Here is a 10,627-nt window from a genome sequence, read left to right on the forward strand (position 1 = left end):
AGCACACAATAAGTTACACTAGAAAAACTCTCACCAAAAGGCAAAAGAATAATCTGGGACCTGATGACTTTTACCAAGCAGCTTAAATAGGGGCAAGAGCAGGTGGACAAGATGAGCAGAAATGAGAAACCGTCCAGAGTTAGACAGGTGAATACAATTAGCAATTAAGCCAGTCATCACCACAAAGATCATGCCACAGAGGTGGTAGAAGAGAATATTGCTGTATATGACCAGTAACTTCCATATCTTCCCTCCACCTTTAGGGATGTACCTCAGTATCTCAGACATTATCTTAGTTTCTTCTTCTGAGCTCATATATGGGTATAAGCCCCTGTTTAGAAAACATTTGAAAGAGAGGCAATGTTTTGTTTATTCATGTTGTGCAGATGAGTAAGTAGCTGTAGAAAATGACTGAGTTTGCCTAGTCAAATAGGACTGAATCCAGCAGAAACAGTTGTTCTGGAATGGCAACCTGGCAAAGGACTTCTAGTGCAGGGCTAAAATGTTTTGTCCTCCTTCCTGCTGACAATAATAAACTGCTGACTAATTGGCAGACCTAGTGAAGTTCAGAAGAAATTGGATTAAACTATTTATTAGGTTTTATTTTTGACAACTGCTCTCCACCAATGTTTTCAGTGTAAACCTATTGAAAGAGTAGATGCAGCACCCTGAGAAAGCAACAGATGTGATATTCAGATGTGTTTCAAAGGAGGAAGAAGTTGTGAAGCAGTACTTGCCTTCTGTGAACATAGCCATCTGCCAGATGATAAACGTCATCAGGTAAGACATGTATGCAAAATTAAGTGTCTAAAATAAATACGGACAGAACAGATTTTGTGGAACATGACAGAATCTTTAAAGAAGGAACCTCTGAAAGGCCTCTCAGTTACAGAATTCCTGAATGTCTTTTTGCATTCCTGAAGAATGATGCTGATCTAATGGTGTCCCTCTGAGGTGTCCCTCCTTGTAAGTGTGTAACCCAGTGGTTCTGGTGCAAAATAAGGAACAAAAGTATGAGGTTCTGTGTAGACTTTGGGTAAACTCTAAATCATATTTTGAAGAATAAGAATAACCCCACGCATCACATTGATAGTTTTTCTGGAGTGACAATAAATGTATATTAGTGAGCTTTTAGTATTTTAGACAGTCTCCCACAATCTTTTCAAACTTGGCCCAAACCTAAAACTAGAAATAACTTGTTTTCCTTGAGGTCTTTTATATTGTATTTATATTTTGTTTTTACATTTCATTTATGACAACATTAATCAAAATGAAAAGTACAAGTTTCTTTGCAATGACATTTTGATACTATGGGATTGTTTTTGGTTGCAAAGTTTTATTCTGGTTTTGATTTTACACTCCACCCCCATGACATTTAAAAAAGATTTGGTTATTGTATATTCTCAGGGTACGTATCTCTCTCGTTTGCATTCATTCTTTGTGTTGCCTTTCAAAAATGTTGTTGATGTTCATGGAAATTTGAAGGGCATTTTGAGTTATTTGTTTATTTATATATTCTCAGGGTACTCATCTCTCAAGTTAACATTTATTGTTTTTGGCACTTGCCTTTCAAAGTTGTTGTCTTAACCTTCTGTCATGATGGGTTCACTGGTGTGACCCAATAATGCAGAACACCACTGAGACGGAAACTGGAGTAAAAGGTTAACAGAGTTTATTGTCACAAGCACAAGAGAATGACTGGTTCTGGTTCGGGCCTGGGAAACTGGTTCACCGGAGTCTGCGTGAGAGACAGTTCAGTTAGCGTTGCGCATAGGAGTTTGATTCTTGACAGTTTCAGATTTGTACCTTGAGGGTTCTTGGTTAAAGCCTTGAGAGGGAAACTGTTGGTTCCGGAGATGGTTTGTTCAGCAGAGTCCGTAAGCTGCTTCAGCGTCTTAGAGGGCAGGCTCGGCAGGTTAAGCTCTTCCAGAGCTTCACAGGAGAAAAACTGGTTTCCTGGAAGACAGAGACAAAAGTTAGAATCCAGTCTGGATTCAAAAGTCAACAAAGGTTCTCAGAGATACTAGGCTTAGGTGCTAACCAACTGGATCAACACTGCGGCGTTGAGGCAAGGTCTGAAGACAGCTTAAGTACTGTGGATCCTCTGATGATGGAATGGGCTGCAGCTGTGCAGGAAGCTCAGCTCAGGAGGATCCACGGCGGACTCTGCTGGAGGAAGTTGGTACTTCTCCAGCTCCCAACATCTTCATGTTTGAGCTTATCTTTTGATTATACAGCTTTATATCACTTTTTATTTTGCAGCCAACATATTTGGCCCTGCCCCTCAAAATATTTTTTTCCTCTCCTAAAACTGAGTATCTCAGCCATGCATTGTGGAATGGGGTGATGAAGCCACAGATCAGTAAAATTCAAGCCATTGAATCATGTCCTTTTTCACAAACAGGAAAGAAGTTAAGATCCTTTTAGGACATGGCAGTTGCGTTAAGTTCTGAAGGTTTTCATACAAAATCAATCAATATTCTTTCAGTTATTTCTGAATAGAGTTAAAATGTTGATGAGCCAAAAGAACCTTCTACTAATGAATTAACTTAAAAAAAATAATATCTGAGTCAAGCTAGAAGAGCTTCTCCACCTCACAGCTGCCTTGAGCAGCACGAAATATAAATTGTCAATTAATTTATCATTATATAAATAAAATATAGACATAAATTCAAAAGACTAAAGCAATATTTTTTAGCTGATTTTTATATATTTTGTATATATTTCCTTCCAGATTCATTTATTTCAACATTTCTGGATCTGCTTATTAATTCTATTTCAAAACACATATTTATTTCAAATACGTTTTGGAACTTAACGTAAGAGTCAATCTATTTATTTATTTCTTTGTTTAATAAGAGTGTTTTTTTTTTTTTTTTTGTGACCACTTTATTTTCTAAAGCAATTTCAAGTGTTTTCATACCAAGCACGCTTTGGTATGAAAGTAGAGAGAAAAAACTCATTTTTAACAGGAAGAAACCTCCATTAGAACCAGACTCGGTGTGAGCGACCATTTGCTGAGGCCAACTGGGGTTCAAGGAGACAGAAGTAGACATACAGAAAGAAGCATAGATACAGAGGGCAACTGTCAACCATCTCCACAGGCGGGCCCGTGAATGAAACACACAGCCCGGCAGACGAGCTCCCAGCCAGCTTCCATGTCAGAGGATGAAGAGAGCATATCCAGCCAGTCACAGAAACAGGACTACACTGAAAAAAAGGTCAAGCTCCAACATCTGTAAACAACTGTGTTGATGGCAGCAGCACAGCTTACATTGCTCTCCAGGATGGTGTCACAGCCAAACAGGAACAGAACAGATATAGCTAATATGAGCAGTGTTGGGCACGTTACTTTGAAAAAGTAATTAGTTATAGTTACTAGTTACTTCTCCCAAAAAGTAACTGAGTTACTAACTGAGTTACTCCACAATAAAAGTAACTAGTTACTAGTAAAAGTAACTATTGCGTTACTTTTGAGTTTCTCGCCCCCGTAAACCTCACCACCCAGCCCCCACCTTCTCGCCGTGTGTTTCCAAAGCCAGCTGAATAGAGCGGACGACAAAGACAAGAACCTGCAGAGAGTTTAGCATTTATTGCAACTCAACGTAAATGACATCAGGGGGGAACGCCATGTGAAGTTTTATAACAGGACATTCAGATCCGGTGAGTATATGAAATTAATAACTGGGGATGTCTAATTCTGAAATCCTGTGTGTTTGGGTTTTTATAGATACTGCAACATCTATCTATCTATCTATCTATCTATCTATCTATCTATCTATCTATCTATCTATCTATCTATCTATCTATCTATCTATCTATCTATCTATCTATCTAGATGTATACTCTGTGTGTGACATAAAATATGGATCTCCATCCCTGCCACAAAGGCCATCAAATATTGTTTAAAATAAAAAAAACAGTAAGTTGAGAAGGCAGAGTATCCATCCATCCATCCATCCATCCATCCATCCATCCATCCATCCATCCATCCATCCATCCATCCATCCATCCATCCATCCATCCATCCATTCATCCATCCATCCAACCATCCATCCAGATTTCTCCCTTTCTCCATATAGGCTATCATTTCTGGCTGTTGTCAGGTTCATTTGATCGTTCACGCTCTCCATAGTTCTCCTGTGGCGCGAGCACAGGGCGACTGTTGCGCGCATTTAGCGAGCATGCGCGTTTCCTGTCGCTTGCGCGGTGACTCTTGCCGCCTGCGCTGTGTGGAGATGCAGAGGAAACCGTTATGTGATGGGGAAACGCAGCTCTACGTAACACCGGTATTTCCATGTGGAAAACGCTGTTTTGCTGCTGGAGTCATCCTCACTCTCCATCTCTCTGTGTGTGCTGTACGTTAACACCCGCCAGCAGAAACACCCACCTATTCAACTGACAGACGGAATCTCACTATTCATCAGCCATTCTCATCCTCCCCTCTCAGGACAAGGCGCGCACCTCTGGATGACCTAAAATAAATCTTTAATATCTCTTAAACAAAAGTAGCACAAACAATATTTTTTTCTGCACAAATCTGCACTAACGTTGCACTAACCATTCAGTCTATTTGCAGAGTTTTTTGACGTGGGTGGGGTGTCAGCTTCACGCAGCTGCGCACGAGTCCTATCATGAAAAAAGGTTCATTGTGCGACCTGAGTAACGCGCAGTAACGGGGTGCCTGCAATGGTAACTGCGTTATAGTTACAGTCAAAGTAATTAGTTAGATTACTCGTTACTAAAACAAGGTAACGGCGTTAGTAACGCCGTTACTTTCAACGCCGTTAGTCCCATCACTGAATATGAGAGCATAACAAATTCTGCAGAATGGAAGAATAGAGATAGAGTGAGAAGAATAATGAAAAAGGGGTCCTCCAGCAGTCTAAGCCTATAGCAGAATAACTATACAGATAGTTCAGAATAACCTGAACCACTCTAAATATAAGCTTTACCAAAAAAAAAAAAAATTTTAAACCTACCCTTAAAAGTAGACAGGGTGTCTGCCTCACGGACTAAAACTGGTTGTTGCTAGTTGGTTCTACCAGGCAAACAGGACGTAGGCTTTTGAATTTTTATTGTTCCTTGTCTAATTTCTGTTATGGATACTTTTTACTTTTACTTAAAAAAAGTAAAAACAGTTGGGTACTGTACCCACCCCTGGATTCTGAAGAGAGTTAAAAGCAAAAACTCCGCCATTCTGAAGCAAAGAATTGTGTCCCTTCATGTCAGCAAAAAATCCACATTGCAATATGTCAATAATTTTGTTTTCTAGGGCATGCAGGTGGCGCAGTGGTTAGTGTGCACCACCCATGTACGGAGGAGGTAGTCCTCGATGTGGCCGACCCAGGTTTGAAACTGACCTCTCATACCCCTTTACTGTCAGCCTACTGTCAGAAAAACAAGCCTCTAGTGCTGCAAAAACTTGGTTTTGTTGACATATTTGTAAAAAAAAAAATGGACTTTGGACATTTGGAAATTGTGATTATCCACCAAAACAAAATGGTACACATGTCAAGCGCCAAAAAATAATTTAAAGAAAAGATTTGGAATAAAATCAAAAAAAAAAAAAAAAAGAGGCTTCAGAGGTGTCTAAGACCTATTGGCCCCCACACCAATTTTGGCCCATGAATGCCGGCAGCACAAAAAGCTCCATCTTCCCGTCTATGACTCCATACCCGTCCCTCCTGTCTCTTCCGTTACTGCCCGGCACCTGAAAGGCTGCAGGCGAACCAGGAGGACCATAATGCATTTGCGATCACAGTAATTTCTCCGTAAAAAGGAGAAATCTTCCACTGTCACAAAAAGACATGAAAAGTTCAGGTGCATACGGATTGGAAAGTTACAGTCTAAAAATGTCCTATTGTGCTCTGAAATTACGCTGGATGGAAAAGTTAAAAGCTTTTGTTAAATGCCAAACACAACTGTCTGCGATGAAAAGATGGGGGAAGAGGGAAGTGGTAAAACAATGTGTTTCGATTAACTTCCCAAGCTTTGAATAACCTTTTCTAAGTGCACTTTTTTCTATATAGGAGATTCACTCTATATTCTGCATCATTTAATGCAAATGCTCTTTTACAGCAGAAAAAAAGAGCCTATAATGATGATAATAATGGCAATTGTAGAGCTTGTTCAATGTTCAACGCCATTATTTACTCTTCCAAAACATTCTGGCCTTTCTCCTTTAAACTTTTAAATAGGGCTTTCCTGTACTTCTTTCCTATGGCTGATGAAAGGGAGCAACTTAAAAGTTTTCCAGCGTCTCCATTTTGGGGAAGGTTGTTTGGACCTGAGAGCTTGCAGTCAAGAGCAAAATGTGTTTCACCTGCAAAGGAGGTGTGAACAAGGGCAGGAAGAATGGACAGCATGCATTTTGAGCTGTGAAAAGCCCTCATGGAGAAAAATAAAGCGACCCAGCAAAAGGACTGTGTCTTTTTGAAGGAAGACTAAGAAGTGTTCGAGAAACACTCAGATGTAACTCTCTTCTCTGCTTCGCGGGCTGATGCTAAAAGCCAAGACGAGCGCCCGGCGTGCCAAGAGGCTTATTGGAGGGAAAATAACCGCAGAACAACCGGAGGATAGTGCATAGTCCTTACCCTGAATGATTCCTCTGTGGAACACACACACCTGCACATATTTAAGCAGCCTCTATGTACATGTGTGAATGCAAGCATTACATGGAGACGCACATCCACGTCTTGAAGCGAAGGTTTAATCAGCCGTAGATGAAAAGGAAAATGCCATTAGATTTTAAAGTGGATAATTTCACATTCTTCTCTCCACTCATTTCTTCATTTTTCTTTTCAAGCTAGCCTTTTATGCCCGATACATGTGCTTTTATGGAAAATTACGACATTTAATCGAGACTCTTTGGTCAGAGATAATTGCGCTTAGGACCATTAGCGGCCGTCCAAGACGATGTACTTCTTTTTTTTTTTTATATATCTTTTTACAGCGATGTTCCCTATCTGTGAGAACATGCTTCACACAAGGAGGATAATCATAATTTAATTATCTGCCATTATGGGGAGCAAAACGCAGGTCTCCTCGGGTTAACATATGCTGCGTGTTGTTAGAAACAAATCAGTTAAATAAATTTCGCTAAACAAACCAGGCTGTCATATACACTCTCCACAGTGTCGCCAAAGGTGTGTTGTTGATTTTTTTTTTCCTTCTTTCTTTTCCTGCAAATGTTACTCAAAGCAATTATAATCATAGTGAAAGTTTTCTGGGGCACTCCTGCTCCTCACCTGCTAACCCACCCACTGATCAGTAAATTGGCACCTCATTGAGATCAGCAGGTGTACATTTGCCCTAAATTTTTTGACCACAATGAGATTTTTCCTCACACTGGATCTCATTACAATTATCCACTCATACTAGGTTAATCCTTGCAGTAGACCGTTGATTTATTAGTTCTTCTTTTCATTGTATTTTTTTTTCTGTTTCAGTTAATCAATGTTAAATAGGAAATGTTAAAATTTACTGTAACATTTATTTTGGAAGGTACTTTTCAGTTAAAATATCAAAAATTCTCAGTGGTGGATTGACATGCTGCAAGGTCATGTGACTCTTGTGCTTATTAAAACCAAGCAAACAGATAAGTGTGAAGTAAAGATGAGAATCAGATGCTCAAAGTCTGGCAAAAGCTTTTTACAAACAGAAGCGTTTTAGCATCATGGGGTCCTATTAACGAGTGACTGTGAGATGGAGCAGGAGGTGGACAGAATCATTGGGGTCTCGATTGCCTTAATGCGTCTGTTTTTCAGATAAAAACTGGTAAAATCAAGGGCTTTGCTCTTGTGCTCTTCAATGCCTCAGAGTAAATTGCCTCATTGCCTCACCACTTTTCTAAAAACAAATTTTCCCTCTTTATTATGCCCTCTAGAAATTGATAATCAATAATAATACCTATCTGTCACTGCAATTGTACATTACAAAAAATGTTCCCTGCATCTAACTCTTAGGGTACAGGGAGCACCTGGCAGTGCCCAGGCAGAGTTGTGTTATTAAAGGTCTTACTCAGGGACCCAGACTGACAGTCTGAAGGGTGGAAGAAGTGATCTTGCAGCGTCTCCAGAAGGCGTATACCTTGCTTTCTCACCGCTAAGCAACCCCTCACCACACACTTACACATACAGGTGCTGGTCGAAAAATTAGAATATCATGAAAAAGTAGATTGATTTCAGTAATTCCATTTAAAAAGTGAAACTTGTATATTATATTCATACATTACATACAAACTCATATATTTCAGATGTTTATTTTGTTTAATTTTGATGATTACAAATGACAACAAATGAAAATCTCAAATTCATCATATCAGAAAATTAGAATATTACTGAAGACCAATAAAAACAAAGGATTTATAGAAATGTTGGCCAACTGAAAAGTATGAACATGAAAAGTATGAGCATGTACAGCACTCAGTATTTAGTTGGGCCTCCTTTGGCCTGTATTACTGCAGCAATGCGGCGTGGCATGGAGTCGATCAGTCTGTGGCACTGCTCAGGTGTTATGATAGCCCAGGTTGCTCTAATAGTGGCTTTTAGCTCTTCTGAATTGTTGGGTCTGGTGTATTGCATCTTCTTCTTCACAATACCCCATAGATTTTCTATGGGGTTAAGGTCAGGAGAGTTTGCTGGCCAATTAAGAACAGGGATACCATGGTCCTTCAACCAGGTACTGGTAGCTTTGGCACTGTGTGCAGGTGCCAAGTCCTGTTGGAAAATGAAATCTGCATCTCCAAAAAGTTGGTCAGCTGCAGGAAGCATGAAGTGCTCTAAAACTTCCTGGTATGTGGCTGCGTTGACCCTGGACCTCAGAAAACACAATGGACCAACACCAGCAGATGACATGGCACCCCAAACCATCACTGACTGTGGAAACTTTACACTGGACTTCAAGCAACGTGGATGAAGTGCCTCTCTTCTTTTCCTCCAGACTCTGGGACCTTGATTTCCAAAGGAAATGCAAAATTTACTTTCATCAGAGAACATGACTTTGGACCACTCACCAGCAGTCCAGTCCTGTTTCTCTTTAGCCCAGGCAAGATGCTTCTGACGCTGTCTGTGGTTCAAGAGTGGCTTGACACAAGGAATGCGACAGCAGAAACCCATGTCTTTCATACGTCTGTGTGTGGTGGTTCTTGAAGCACTCACTCCAGCTGCAGTCCACTCTTTGTGAATCTCCCCCACATTTTTGAATGGGTTTTGTTTCACAATCCTCTCCAGGGTGCGGTTATCTCTCTTGCTTGTACACTTTTTTCGACCACATCTTTTCCTTCCCTTCGCCTCTCTATTAATGTGCTTGGACACTGAGCTCTGTGAACAGCCAGCCTCTTTAGCGATGACCTTTTGTGTCTTGCCCTCCTTGTGCAAGGTGTCGATGGTCGTCTTTTGGACAACTGTCAAGTCAGCAGTCTTCCCCATGATTGTGTAGCCTATAGAACTAGACTGAAAGACCATTTAAAGGCTTTTGCAGGTGGTTTGAGTTAATTAGCTGATTAGAGTGTGGCACCAGGGGCCATCAATTTTGAACCTTTTCACAATATTCTAATTTTCTGATATGATGAATTTGAGATTTTCATTTGTTGTCATTTGTAATCATCAAAATTAAACAAAATAAACATCTGAAATATATGAGTTTGTATGTAATGTATGAATATAATATACAAGTTTCACTTTTTAAATGGAATTACTGAAATCAATCTACTTTTTCATGATATTCTAATTTTATGACCAGCACCTGTACACTCCAGATGTGCCAGCTGCCTTGAAAATAAAGTAATTTGCAGCTAAGAGAACACTTTTAATTCCTCATAGCATATTTTTTTATTGTTTTTATTTCTTTCTAAAACAGAATTTAAACAGTTAAAAAATCCAAACAAAGATGTGTCTTCCAGCAGGTGCAAATCTTAGACACCCTTTCTCCTTATATTAAGTCATACCCCCTTTAGCTGAAACACATCAGCGATAAGCTGTCGACCATCAAATGCTTTCTCCACACCTCACTCTAGCTGTTAAATGTTTGAGGGCTTCATGGATGTTTATGATTTTCAAATTCGCCTCGTAACATCTCATGAGTGAAGAGGTGAGCTTTAACTGAACCCAGGATTTTTTTTTTTTCATTCTCTGCATGTATTTGGTGGATTTGACTGATTCTAAGTTTTATTTTGCATGGTATAGAATTCTTTCAGCTTTTTATTTTTTCTTACAAATAGTTCCACATCTCACCCCCGAAAAATCCACTTTTAAACGGGACAAAATTAATGGTTTCTATGATGGTGAGCTGACAACATCCTGCTTTAGCAAGGCATCGCCCAGCCATTGCACTTTGACCTTCATGATGGATTAATAATGATACGATAAAAATATATGCATTATTTATTAATGCATATATGTTATTAAAATGTGTCCTCTGCATTCACTCCATTTCTTTGGTAGCAGTGGTCTGCCAGTGTGTACCACCTGGCAAGCACTCAGAGACCCATAGTGGCAGTCTGAGGAACTCAACCAGGAAGCTTGCAGACTTTTTGGAACACTAGTTCCTTGATTTAACAACCAGGCCACTGCTCCCCCGACAATGTTGGTATTTCTTGTTGGATTCTGCCTTTAGTTAATGGCAA

Source organism: Cyprinodon tularosa, unplaced genomic scaffold (assembly GCF_016077235.1).
Source record: "Cyprinodon tularosa strain WSP-4 unplaced genomic scaffold, ASM1607723v1 ctg290, whole genome shotgun sequence".
In the NCBI taxonomy this organism is placed as follows: domain Eukaryota; kingdom Metazoa; phylum Chordata; class Actinopteri; order Cyprinodontiformes; family Cyprinodontidae; genus Cyprinodon; species Cyprinodon tularosa.